The sequence below is a fragment of the Pogona vitticeps genome, chromosome 1, assembly GCF_051106095.1.
Source record: "Pogona vitticeps strain Pit_001003342236 chromosome 1, PviZW2.1, whole genome shotgun sequence".
Taxonomy (NCBI): Eukaryota; Metazoa; Chordata; class Lepidosauria; order Squamata; family Agamidae; genus Pogona; species Pogona vitticeps.
In genome coordinates, this window is record NC_135783.1 from 252,009,628 (window position 1) to 252,024,369 (window position 14,742).

General features: G+C 42.9%; 1 protein-coding gene across 5 annotated transcripts in view; it reads left to right on the top strand.

The window, feature by feature from the left end:
* LOC110074192 (uncharacterized) overlaps positions 1-14,742 on the top strand; it is a 141,937-nt gene that overhangs the window by 80,008 nt on the left and 47,187 nt on the right. The window contains exon 2 of one of the 5 annotated variants that reach the window (XM_072985597.2): positions 3,636-3,777. The exons of the other annotated variants lie outside the window; for them this stretch is intronic. The gene's annotated coding sequence lies outside the window, so the exon portion shown is untranslated. The remainder of the gene's footprint in view (positions 1-3,635; positions 3,778-14,742) is intronic. 5 annotated transcript variants of the gene reach the window in all.

Consider the following 14,742-nt stretch of genomic DNA (forward strand, 5'->3'; position numbering starts at 1 on the left):
GTGTTTAAACTTGCCTTCTTGTAAAGAAGTTGGAAGGCATTGTCTTTGTTCTCATGGGGTTTACACAGGCCACTTCATATCACTTTGAATCCTGAGAATTCTGTTGTTCTTTCTTAAACACTTGTGTACTAAATGGCAAAGTACTTGATCAGCTTCTTCCCTAGAAATACCATAAAAGGCTGTGTCCTTAGAAACTGGGCATGGGATTTTTCCCACCCACATTACTGCAGCATGATTCATTCGTCTGCTGGAACAGTTTCTCTTCTCTGGTGTGTGTCCCATTAACCATTACTATAGAAATCTTTCTTCTAGTTAATGTAAATGGAAAGGGAGAAAGAAGGGATAATTTAAAAGTGATCATGGGACACTAGAAAGGTTTCAGAACAATCTGGCTTAAAATATATTTTTTACTAATGACTCCACTCCGGAAGAGAAAAACCACGCCTCTTGGCAAAATGGAAGATAGCAACTGAAGTTAATCTCTGCTGTATGGAATGTTTAAAAAAATCTTGCTTCTTGGAAAAGCAACAACTTGCATTTGAACACAACACTCAAAAATGCTGTTATTTTCCTTTAATAATCTGGTAGTCACTTTAGCTTCTATTCCCCACCACATAAGCATATTGCAATACTGAGTTGTAAAGAAGGCAATGAAAATAGACACCTCTGCCTTCTGAATCAGGGCTCAGGAAACTCTGGATCTGTAGTTGTGACTGGACTTCAGTTCCCATCTGCTATAGCCTACTTAGAAAATGCTGAGGTTAATGGAAGGCATCCTTTATCAACACTGGAAGGACTGCAGTTTTCTATTTTCCTTTGGACATTGTAAATTTCTGGTTTGTTTAGATGCTAGTTCAGTTTTTATAGTCCATCTGAGATACATTATGTATATGTTCTGTTCTGTGTATTCTGTTTTTGCTAAGATTTGACAACAGAGAGGGTGATTACACAGGTCCACTGTTTGGTCCACTGCAGAATTGGGCTGATTTGCTGCTAAAGGCAATCATATAACATCTTTGCTGAAGTGAACCAGCCTGCACCCAGAATATTCCTACCTGCACCCTTCTGAACCCTGTTTAGGGTTTTTTTACTTTTTTGACATGAATAGGATCACTCTGTTTTGGTTCATTTCTAGCACATGTGATTGCTAGAAATGAACCAGAAGTGAGCCTTCAACTGCCAGTTTGCCATATCATGAAGGATATCGGGAAATGAAACACTTCCTTGGCTCTGTAAAAAAGCTGAGGAAGTGGGGGAAATTGTAATTATATTAGGGCAGCACATATGCACTACAGTTCTTTTTGTTTTTCAAGACAAATTGAGAACTTCTTCCTGGAAGGCGAAGGAGGCAGGAGAGAGATTTTTGTTTGCTTTGCTCTTAAAGGTCTGGTGGAGAATCTGCCCAGTTTGGCTATGGACAGACTCTCAACTGGGCCTTTAAGAGAAAAGCAAAAATCCATCCTGTTGCCCACTCTTGCCTCTTCCTGTTCCCAGGAGGAAATTTTCCTTTTTTTAAAGTGATGCAAGGCATATGGGCTGCCCTAATTTTTTTCACTTCCTTGGCACCTCCATGGAACCAAGGAAGTTTTTAATTTGCTGATATCCTCAGTGGCTCTCTTCCAAAGCCACTTCATGCCATTGGAAAATCAACAGGCAGCTAATGGGAACCAAATAGGGTTGCTTGAGATCTGTATATCATTTGAACATGAGGATCACACCAAATGACATACTGGACAACATAGAGATCTTGTTTATTCCGTTCCAGCCCACTCTAACAAAGTTGTGTACTGAAGTCCAGTTTCACTGAGGATAACACCCTTACGTCAGTTGTGTTGTTCTTGGGCATGCCTATTTGATCATAATTAATAGCAGCATTTTCTGAGAGGAAATTAGAAAAACAGAGATTTCAGCAAAACCATTGAATTCAGTCTTCACTTTTTTTTTTAAAGGTGGTGAGAAAACCTTGAGTCTCCAGGATAAAATCTTACACTCATAGTAGCATGAACATAGCTATACTTGAACAAAAAATGACCATGTTTCACAGTTTCTGGTTTCTGGTGATGAATTCATTATCTTGTCATACTTATCTACTGTTGGATTGTTTTGATTGTTCTTTTTAGTCCATGTGACATGCCACAATTGGGCTTGTGCACCTGCAGAAAGAATTGTTCTGAACATTCCAGAACAGAACAATTAAGCAGTAGTATCACCCCCTATTGTCCTACTGTACATCACTATGCACATAAATATCATTTCCCTCCGGTGGAAATTGTGTTACCATCTGGTTGCCCAGCTCAGTATGTTCCAAATCACTCTCTGTGCAGACACAGAAGCCAGTTTGAGTTCACAGATGACCACTCAAGGAACCAGAGTTACCAGTGCCAGCCCATCATTTCCCAGATTACAGCTCCCAAGTTGTTGAAAAGCATCTTGCTGCATTAATGAAAACTGAGCAGCAACAAAAGTGGAAGCTTGTTTCCTCCATAGTTAAAATGAACACTTAACAAAATTTAGAGACTAGTTGCATAAGCTAATTTGCCTTCACAGCCTATCTTTGGCTTTATTGCTTGCTTCCTCCTTTATGTACTGACCTAGAAGACTGTTTATAACTATTGTGTAATTAAGAAGCCCTATATGCTTCTTGGTCTCAGTGAATTAAACATATGCAGTGCTATTATAGCCAACTTCTAAAAGTCTGCAAATATTTTAATCATTTATTGGTTTACAGTGCAGCCTTCTGAAGGTACTCTGGGACTGTGCTGCTTGACCAAGGCCACACAGGCTGGTTCTTCTCCTGGGAAGCAGAGAGGAATCAAATGGCTGACCTTTGGCTTTGTAGTTAGAACTCAACTCACAAAGCTATCCAGCCAGTCTTATGCTGTTGTACAAAATTGTGGTATGAAAATGCAAGGTGTGCAGAAACCACTTGGGCAGATGGAGAACTGAGAGGAAAAAGCTAATTTGTTGATTCATCAAGTTTGCATGATAAGAATGTTAAGGAATGGAAGAACTGTCATAGGCTTAAATCAATTACCGTATTTTTCGCACCATAAGACGCACTTTTCCCCCACAAAACAGGGGTGGTGGTGGAAAGTCTGTGCGTCTTATGGAGCAAAAAAAAACAGATTATATTTTCCTGTTTTCTTCTCCTAAAAAATTGGTGCGTCTTATGGAAATGTGCGTCTTATGGAGCGAAAAATACGGTAGATTCCATTAGGTGTCACAATTAAATTGACTGACCAATTTCTGAAACTATAAAAATTGATACATATTCAGATTTGCCCCCAAACATAGCCTGTTTCTTAAAATATTCTCCCTGATAAAGAAACTTTTTTCATTTTTGATGTCCTAATAAAAATACTGCGTGAATGTGGACTTTGGAATGTTTAAGTCTAGATTTCTGCCAATGAAAACATCCTAGCCTGGTCCCCTAACTTTCCATATAACATTTTTATACTTTCTTGTGTCACTTCTCCTCTAATAAAGAAGCATGTGAAGGAGAGTAGTGCCAGGAAATCTCCAAGCTACAATTGGTCTTTCAACTTCTGCAAATAGATAAAAGTAATTGCTGAGTTTATGTTTGCTGCTGTAAAATGAACAAGCATAAATAGGTTCCTGTGTTTACTTGATAACAGGTATATGAGTATGATTCAGAAATGACTCACCTGAGGCTGTCATGCTTCAGGCCCATAATGAAAAGATAAGACTTTCTGGAAAAGACAGTAATGCAAGGAAAAATGGAAGACAGCAGGGAAAAAAAGGAAGACTGAATGTGAGGTGGGTTGACTCCATAAAGGAAGCACCAGGCTTGAGTTAACAAGAACTGAGCTGTGCTATCAATGATATTTTGGAGGTTACTCATTTGTAAGGTTTCCATAAGTTGGAAGCAACTTGACAGCACATAACAACAACAACAGCATGTGAGTAAACACTTTAGAGATCAGTTTGAATAATGGAAAAAGGGTGTTGAGAATTCCAATCACAGGATTGAAACTTTGTGCCTACTTGGTCTCTAGGTGTCCTCTTATCTGTAAAGCTAATATGTTTTTCTTTTAGCAGTTTGATCCAAGATTTGTAGTAGATTTGGCTGCTGAACTATTGTATAAATAACTGAGAAGATTAAGCAGCTCTTCAAGGTATATGTAATAAATTAACCCAACAAACGATCTCAATGTGTGGAGTATCAGTCTGTGTATTCTTCTTTGCTTTCCTAGCTTCTGGCTTTTATTCCTGTGCTTTTTGTTGTCAGTTTGTGAATAATCCAGAAAGATTATTATTCTACTGCATTTATGTAATGTAGATAAGGTATATTCCATTTACGTATAGTCTTATATTTGGCAAAATTTTGTTGTATAACTATACAGGGGCAACTCAGTGTTGTGGCTGCAGTTGTAATAGTAATCCTGAGATGGAAGTGCTATCCACAACACAGTTCTGCCAGTGCATTGCATAACTGGTTGTGCCAAGATGCACTACTGATTCCACAACTGAGGTAAACAATTCCTTGTTGCCAGGCATAACACTTGGCACATTACTCCTGTGTGGATAGGATTTTTTTTCCACTGTGTTTTTATGATTGTTTTACACAGCTTTAGATGTAAGCAATATATTTATAAATACTCCTAAATAAATTAGTGAATTAAAAGCAGGTGAACCATTATTTGGGACTACTGGCAATGTTAACTTCAAACAAATTAATTGCTGCAAGGTACCATTTTTCAATAAATGGTTTTTTACATACAGTAAAGTTTTACAGTGTATCAAATTGGCACAAGAGAAGATTTTTAAAAGATAACTTGTGAATTTATGAGTAAGGCAGCATATGAAAAACGTGTATCTACTGTAGGGGATTTTTAAAATGATGTTACTTATGCTGTTTGTGACCTCTGGGGAGATGTTCTTCTGTGATACAAGATGTGCCATGCAATCAACTGACGTACAGTGCCCTTCATAAGATTTTCAGGATGCGGGAGATATTCAAGGAGTGGTTTACTGTTGCTAGTCTCTGAACTCATTGCAGACCCAATGGCTGCTACTGCCACTGCTTTGCAGAAGTGTTACTGTAGGTAGACAGATTTGCTGCTCCTTCTGAGCCCAACAGAATCAGGTGATCTGACAAGCCAGTAACATCTTGCCTGGCCTTCTGGCCCTCTCCTGGCTGCAGGCCATTTTTCAGTGTAAGTAGAGCAGGTCATTGTCTGTCTGGAAGTCAGTTCTTCTCTCTGCCAGATCCATGTAACACAACAAACTCTTTTTGAAATTGAGAAATTTGGAATACATTGCAGTATGTCATAGGGATCCTTCCAAGGAAAGGAAAAGCTTAATTTTTTTCTCCTGACATAGCATAAAGCCACTGTGTGAACCTACACTGGGTGTTTTGATCATGGTCATTGTCTGTATTGTGAACTTTATGTTCTGTATTTTTAAACTGACAGTATTCTATTTTTTTTTTTAAATGAGTCCTCATCTTATATTTCTTGTTAACAGTGGTTTTTCAAAAGCATGAACTTCATAATTGACATTTATTCACCTTTGCTTTTAAATGCAGCGCAAGGGAGAAACCAACCAGAGAAGCTTCTGGTCTTCTGCTGCAGTAGGGAATGTACAGTGGTACCTTGGTTTGCGAACACCTCAGTTTACATAGTTTTTGGTTTACGAACCGAAATCTATAGAAAATAATAAGGGTTTTCCCAGGGCACATTGCGCCTATAGCGCTGCCCCTTTCCTAGTGCAATTGGCATTTCGGTTTACAAAATTTCCACATTACATAACGTCATGTAGAATGGATTAATTTCATAAACCGAGGTACACCTGTAAAGGTGAACCTCTTATCTTTGTGTTGTGACTGGGTGAGCCTAACACAGAGTGAAACCTTTTTGTTGCCTCGCCCCCACTTGGGAACATTGGAGGAATAGGACACATCATGCTCTGTCCACGAAAATGCTGTTACTTGATTAGAAGTGCTCATTTTGGCTTTGGAGGTCCAGCTGTAAAATAGGTGGGTCACTCTCACATCTTGGACACTTTCAGCCTATTCCCATTGTAGGGAATGAGTTGCATGCCACTTTCTTCCACACCAGGATAAAAGATGGTAGAGTGGTCAATCAGTGTTTGACTGGATTTCTTGGTGTGCTAAAGATGCACATATACTTTCTTTTAAAAGTACTCAAAGCATATTCTCTGTGTGTTTGGAGCTTCCCTTTAATTCAAGTCTGTCTTGATTCTAAAGGGCATTTTAAATCTATAGCCTATACTGTACATTCCATCATTCAGCATTACAGTATGCAGCTTTGGCTAAAAGCCTTGTCTACTAATAAAACTTAGGAATAGCTTTTACATTGCCCTTTTCTTTTCTCTTTCTAAATATCCTGAGAATTGAGTAACTGGGTTGAATAACTCTATTAGAAGACTCCTCCAAGCAAGTTTACTATGAAGAACAAAGTGGCTTTCATTTTTATTCCCCATGGGTGTTTCTCCTACCCCTGTGGCTTTCCAGCATGCACACAGAACTTAAAAAAAAACCCAACTATCACAGTCACATTTCACAGCTGAGACTCTTTGTTCTAATACGGAGTTTGTCCTCATCTCTCTTCCTCTGTTTAATTTTTTTAAGCTAGTGCTTTCTTTTAGCCTGCCAAATAAAATCTGGCCTATTGTAATCAGCCCCTTTAGTTGTTAGTTGGTTACAGATCATATAAGACCCCCTGGAGTGAAGGAAAGGAAATTGTCTTGAGATTTCAAGGACTGAAGTTATTCAGGTGACAGGAGATAAACTACTCCTGGTCTAAATAGGCTCATTAGATGGACAAAGGACAGGGTGAGGGGGTGAGTTAAAATCCCACTTCTGCAGTCCTCCTCCACCCATTATCATGGGTTGTTAACAGTTGTTAACAGTGGTCTTTCTGGTGGCAGTCGTCCTGACCTTTCTGGGGATGGATGGAAGGGCAGCCTGATAATTGGGAGACAGATTCTTTCTAAGGCCTCCATCCCTGTTGAGTGAGGGATTTTCTGTATGCACATGTATGACCTCCTGACCCCTCTCTCAAACCACCTATCTTCTCAGTCCAATATACTGAGTCAGTGATGCTCCTAGTATGAATTTATGCTGTAAACTCTATGGCTAAAATTGTCTGGAGGAAACATGGAGTGTAATTATGCTCTTCCCCTTTCGTAGGTTGTCCTTTACATTAGTGGTCTACACCTTGGGCCTCCAGATGTTCTTGGACTACAACTCCCAGAAGCCTTCACCACCACCTCTGCACACAACTAGTCACACACTGGCTGAGAAATAGATAAATCAGTTTGTTTGTTTGTTTGTCTGTTTATTTGATCTGTACACTGTAGATATCCTCTAGTGCAGTGGTCCCCAAATTTTTTAACACCAGGGACCGGTTTAGTTGAAGACCATTCTCCCCCCAAGGACTGGAATGGTGGCAGTGGGCGTCCATGTGTAATGAGTGCTCTCTCTCTCTCTCTCTCTCTCTCTCTCTCTCTCTCTCTCTCTCTCTCTCTCTCTGTGTGTGTGTGTGTGTGTGTGTGTGTGTGTGTGTGTGTGTGTGTGTGTGTGTGCGTGCGCCTGCAGGAGTGCATGTGTGCATGCATGTGGGGTGGGTGGGAGTGTGTGTGTGCATATGCGCGTGCTCCTTTGACCCTCAAAGATATGTCTTGGCACCCTGGTCCTTCAAATGCCACAGAGCAGTACCAGTCTGTGGCCCAGAGGTTAGGGACCCATGCAATATAGTATTTGCAGTCCAATGTAATGAGGAGTGTTTGGAGCTCTACATTGGAGAAATCAAACAGCCAGTAAACAGGAGAAAGGCCCAGCACAGGGGCCAATGGCTCAAGGCCACAGTCAGCAGTGTTCCTTCCTTTGAAGGACAGAGGACACTCATTTAATTACCAAGATGTACTCATTTTGGGCTGAGAAAATAGGTGGTTTGAGAGAGGAGTCAGGAAGGCCATACATGAGCATATTGAAAATCCCTTACTCAGTAGGGATGGAGGACACAGATGCAATCTGTCTCCCATTTATCAGGCTGCCCTTTCATCCATTCCCAGAAAGGTCAGGACTGCAAGTCTAATAAGAAAGAAGTCCAGTTGTCATGACTCAGCTTCCAGATCTGCACCAATATATTTTACATATTATTGGGATGATTCCCCCATCACGTGTAATTCTGAAAGATTGTTACAGTTCTGTCTCATTGTGCCTTTATCTCCAGAAAGAGTGGTTCTATTTCAATTGCTAAGTAAAAAGAAATGAAGTTCATTAATTAATGCTGTGATTACAATTGGACAGCAGAATACTGTGTTCTTCGTAGTGGTCTCTGTGAATGCACACAATTGGGTTATCCTGCGCCTGCGCAGGAATGTCCGGAAGATTCTAGAGCTTAAGAAAAAAGAGTCAATTAGCTCCCCCCACCCGCGGGGTATATAAGCCCATCTCCTCCGGTTCCTTTCAGTTCCTCTTTTTCCAACCATTCCTATAGGATGTAGGAAGAGCAGAGCTATTGACCATTAAGTACTCAGCTAGCTAGCTAGTTTCTGTTTTACTTATTTTACTTATTTTACTTTATATTGCCTTTATTCGACAGAATCTCCTGTTTTGATCCAGTTATTTTTGAGTTCTGTCGCGTCCCCCCCCCAACGGATCCCCCTTTTCTTTTATGGCCCCTCGGGGCTTCAAGCAGTGTACCGTCTGTTCTTGAAAAATCTCTTTATCAGATGGGCACGATAAATGTTTATTTTGTCTGGGAGAATTTCACCTTGATCAAGCTTGCCCTGCTTGCAAACTTTTTTCCAAGCAAGCGATCCAGTTAAGGCGCCAAAGACTGCGTTCTTTCCTCTACGAAAAGACTTTGTCTCCAGCCATGGAAAGTGCCTCTCTTTCAGCACGATCCTAGTGCTGAAGTTCCTATCCAGAATTCTCCATCAGACCAGCACTTGCTTACCAGTTCTGTGTCGGCTAAGGCTAAAGACAATTCCAAACCGTCAAAAGCGAAACCACCTTCTCATGCGGCCGTGGCTGCAAAAAAGAAAGCCACTAATAAACCTAAGAAGGTGAAGAAGCCGGCTAAACTGCCTACTTTACCCCCTCCAGCTCCTTCGATTCTGCTCGAGGAGTCTTCAAGGGAGGCAACAGGACTCTGATGCAGAGGAGCACATTCCTTTAGCCCAGACGGCTCAGGAAAATATGTGCATGTTGCCAACTTCGGGCCGTTTTGAGGCTGTGCCAGACGCCAGCCAGGCCGTAGCCCAACCAAGCCCTTGATACCCAGGGCGGGCTGATACCGAGTCCCCATCGGAACAGGAGTCCGTTCACAAAACTCCTAGAAAGCGTACTGCAAAACGGAAGCATACCGCTCTGTACCAGCCTCGGGATGGAGGCGCTGGGTACCGTCCGCAGGGACCACTGCAGTTCGGTCAGCCCTTCTACACTCTGTTTCAACAGTTTCCATACCAAGGTTACATCTATTCCTTGGAGTTTCCAACTCCCACCACTCCTCAGGCAACGTGGCTCCATATCCTGGCTCCGCCTATACCGTGCCAGCCACAACTCCAACAAGACCTTTCAGTGCCACAGCCACCATCCCGTAAAAGGCATTTTCCCACAGTACCTACAGCAGTACCCAAGCGTACCAAGCTTTCGGATGCACAATCCTCAGTTCGCGCTACAACGCTTTACTCTGGGCCTGACGCCCACGATACCGTCCCCTTCTCCCCATCCACTCAATCGGACGGGGACATGGTACCAGAAGATATGGGACCAAGACGTTCTCCATCCATCGCCTCCCAGTCTTCGAACCCTTCTACGGCGTCTATTTATTTATTTATTTATTTATTTATTTATTTATTTATTTATTTATTTATTTATTTATTTATTTATTTATTTATTTATTTATTTATTTATACCCCGCCTATCTGGTCCAAAAGTGACTCTGACACTCCTGATACAGGTGCCCAAGGTTCATCGTCTCAACCATCATCGAAGGATTTTTCTTCCTATGCGCAGCTCATCATTTGCATGGCCAAAACCCTCCAGCTAGATGCACAGCTCCCTCAACAAGAACGGGACCTAGTCTTTCACGATATGGAGCAGGACAAGATTTCCCCTCCAAGTCTTAGCCTTATTCCAGCTCTCTTCGATCTGGTGAAATCTTCCTGGGACAAACCTCCCACCATAGTCCAAGTACCTCGTAAAATCAAGCATCATTATAAAACTCATGGCTCGGACTCTGATTTCCTTGCCAAGCACCGCCCAAATCCATCGTTGTTGAGGCCACTCAGTAAAAGTCTCGTACCTGATCATCGGCTACACCTACTGATAAAGAAGGAAAGAAATCAGACACCTTTGGAAAAAAAGCTGTACTCCTTTGCTGCAATGCTCATAAAAATTGCCAACTACCAAGCCGCCATGGGAGCTTACCAGAAGCACTTGTGGGACAAGATTGTTCCAACGTTCCAATCATTGCCTGATCCTGTTAAAACAGATGCTCTCAACATTTATGAAGAAGTGAATACCCTTACCAGACAGCAAAGATTTGCTGCGAAACATACAGCTGACATCGCTTCTAAATCCATGCTGACTGCCATTGCCATCAGATGCCAAGCCTGGCTTTGAATGGCCAATATCTTGGATGACACCAAAACTAAAATAGAAGAACTTCCTTTCAATGCCATTGGACTCTTCAACACTAAAACTGACAAAACTATGGATAATATCCATAAAATGAGAAAGACAGCAAAGTCCTATGTACCATACCAGCTGTATAGGTACCAGGAGCAAGCATACAGAAAACCACAATACCAGTCATCCACTCAGTATCAACTCCCACGGTACAGCAAACAACAACAGGACCGCACTTACCAGACGCAGCAGTCCACAACACCGCTGTTTAAGCAACAATGATTCCGCACCCCTAAGCAGTCCTTTCATAAAACTCAGCATAGGGGTAAGCATTTCTCATAATTCCCCTTCTCATACACAACTGTCTCCATTCCTACAAGAATGGAAAAACATCACTACTGATACGTGGGTCCTCAATATCATTCAACATGGATACAGGATAGAATTTTGCTGTATTCCCCCATCAAATTCGATCAAACCTACCTCATTCTCTGCAGCACTGCATCTGGAAATTTCATCCTTGCTATCCAAAGGGGCCATAATTCAAATTTAACCCGACAATACCGATGGTTTTTTCTCCCACTACTTCGCAGTCCCTAAAAAAGATGGACCTGAGAGACCTCAACCGGTACATATTTTACAAAAAATTCCGTATGCTCACTCTTGACTCCATTCTTCCCCTCTTGTCGCAGGGAAACTGGTTCGTCACTATCGATTTACAGGATGCCTACTTTCACATCTCCATCCACCCATCTTATCAAAAGTTTCTCCGGTTCCACCATCAGACCTTCCAATTCACTGCTTTGCCCTTTGGGCTATCTACGGCCCCCAGCACATTCACAAAATGCATGGCGCCAGTTGTCGCCTACCTATGAACCCAAAAAAGATTTTTCCTTACATCAATGATTGGCTTCTCGTGGCTCAATCCTACCACAAAGCTCTTTCGGCCACGAGATTCACCCTCTCCTTCCTGAACAAATTAGGCCTTCAAATCAATGAGAAAAAGTCCAACCTCATACCCTCCCAGCTAGTCTCCTACACAGGAGCGACTCTGGACTCCGTCTGCACAAGGGCGTTTCTGCCCACACAGCGAATTCGCAAGATCAAAACAGCTGTAAGCAGACTCAAACCACACGCAACACTTACAGCGCACTACATCAAACATGTTTTGGGACTCATGGCATCCACCACTGCTGTGGTACCGTACACAAGGCTTGAACTCAGACCCCTGCAATCCTGGTTCATCACCCAGTTTGACCCTGTGACAGATCCACAATCCACAATCCAAGAAACTAAAAATCCCACCTCATGTCGCTCAACGTCTCGCTTGGTGGTCCAAACCCAGCAATTTATCACAAGGAAGGCTGTTTCACCCTCCCTTCCTGTCCATTCAGGTCATCACTGATGCAAGTCCTTCAGGTTGGGGCGCATACTGTCAAGACCTCCGTGTCCATGGCCTCTGGACTCAAACTCAAAGGACTCGGCACATCAATCAGCTGGAACTCATAGCGGTCATGAAGGCTTTCCAATCCTTCCTGCCTCGCATCTAAGGTCACACAGTGCAGCTGGTAACAGACAATACCACAGTAATGTACTACATCAACAGACAAGGTGGAACCCGATCCACACCTCTTCTACATCTCACCATTCGGTTCTGGAAATGGTGCCGTTCCCACATTTTCCCACAAGCGATCCACATTGCATCCAAGGACAATTCCTTGGCGGACCACTTGAGCAGGCTCCCCACCAGAATGCACGAATAGACCTTAGACCAGTCAGTCTTCCTGGACCTTTGCAAATGTTGGGGGCAGCCCATGTTGGATCTCTTCGTGTCCCACATCAATACCAAGTGCGCCCGATATTGCTCCATAGCGGGAATCGACACCTCATCCCTGGGAGACGCGTTCCTCATACCTTGGTCAGGGGAACTAACGTACCTGTTTCCACCAATACCACTGCTCCTCAGGACAGTGACCAGGATCATCCAGTACAGTACGGACACAATCCTCATCGCCCCTTGGTGGCCGAGGCAACCGTGGTTCGCTCACCTGTCAGAGATAATGCACAAAGTCTACCACTCACCGCAGATACCGTCCCTGCTATCGCAGAACAACGGGGCTCTTCTCCATCCCGATGTCCAGTCCCTTCACCTGACGGATAACCCCAGCTTCCGCGAGGTACTAGACCACGCACAGAAGCCTTCTACTTGACGCTTATACAAGGGCAAATGGAACACCTTTACCAAATTTACCCAATCCAAAGGTCTGACTACGGTACCAGCGTCTTTACACACAGCACTTACCTTCTTGCTGCACCTTTTCAACAAGAAGTTGAAGGTCTTGCTCACTCCACGCTTAAAGTCTACATTTCGGCAGTTGTAGCCCACCAGCCTCCTCGATCGTACTCTGCAAGACTCTTCACAGACCCTACACTTAAAAGATTCTTAAAAGGTCTTCAAAACATCCAACCCCCTTCCCAGACCATCACACCACAATGGTCCCTTCCGCTGGTCTTGGAAGCCCTTACTAAACCTCCATTCAAACCTATGGCTACATGTTCAGAAAAACTTCTTTCACTGAAGACAGCATTTTTAGTAGCCATCACTTCGCCACCTTAAGGGCAGACATCCCTTACCTGCAGATGCACTCAGATAAGGTTACCCTATACTTGGACATTCCTCCCAAAGGTGGTGTCGGAATTCCATGTCAATCAGCCTATTGTGCTTCCAACCTTTTTTCCTTCTCCAACTACACCGTTAGAGCGAAAACTTCATGCTCTCGACGTAGAAAGAGCCCTTGCCTTTTACTTACATTGTACCAAGCCCATTCGGCGTTCCCCACGTCTCTTCTTGTGCTATCACGGACTGTGCAAAGGTGCTCCTGCTTCCTCTCAGTCAGTATCGAGATGGATTGTTCAGCTCATACACCTGGCTTACCAGCTGGCCAACAAGCCTCTCTCAGAGAGCTTAAGGGCACACTCCACCAGAGTGGTCTCTACTTCGACAGCCCTATTTAAAGGTGTCCAGCTGCAAAACATCTGCAAAGCAGCCACCTGGGCTACCCCTCTGACGTTCGCCAGACACTACCGACTGGACGTCAGAGCCAAAAATGATGTGGCGTTTGGACGGGCGATACTGTCATCCCTGATACCATGACGGCCCTCCTGCCGGTGAGTACAGCTTGCTAATCACCCAATTGTGTGCATTCACAGAGACCACTACAAAGAAAGTTAGGTTACTTACCTGTAACTTTGGTTCTTCTAGTGGTACTCTGTGAATTCACACATCCCTCCCTTCCTCCCCTCTATCCATTATGGTACTGTCTCATGATACCATACTTATCTGACTTACGGTAACAGCGGATTTAGGGAACTGAAAGGAAGACGGACGAGGCGAGGCTTATATACCCCACAAGGGGAGCTAATTGACTCTTTTTTCGCTGCACAGGCGCAGGATAACCCAGTTGTGTGAATTCACAGAGGACCACTAGAAGAACCAAAGTTACAGGTAAGTAACCTAACTTTTTATTTCCTGATACATTATTGCCTGTTCTCAGCTTCGTTTGATCTGTTAAGAGTACTAATGTCCTAATTGTTACTGCTGACACAAGCAAAGCATTGCTGGTCGTCTGTGGAGTTGGGGAGGAAAGAAGTGAGGTTGATACAGTATATTAAGAGTAATAGGCACGTATGGATTTAATTGAATTTTCTTTGAACTGGAGATGCTGAGAGTGAGCATACTGTATAACTTTTGGGGAGCAAATCATTAACGTAGAAAAATGCAAAATTGTTTCATGTGCACATTTCAGACAAATTCAATTATGGTTCTGTAGAAAAACTGCCTCTCGATATTTCACTCTTTCACCATATTTTCCAAAATTGCATGGCAGGCATCTGGCAAAATAACTACAAAATCTTTGTTGTTGTTATGTGCTGTCAAGTCACTTCCAACTTATGGCAACCCAATGAATGAGTGATCTTCAAAATATACTGTCCTCAACTGACTTATTCAACTCTTGTGAACTCAAGCCTGTGGCTTCCTTTAGGGAGTCAATCTATCTCATATTTGGCATTATTGTCTTTTCCAGAGAATCCTGCCTTTTCATGATGTGCCTAAAGTA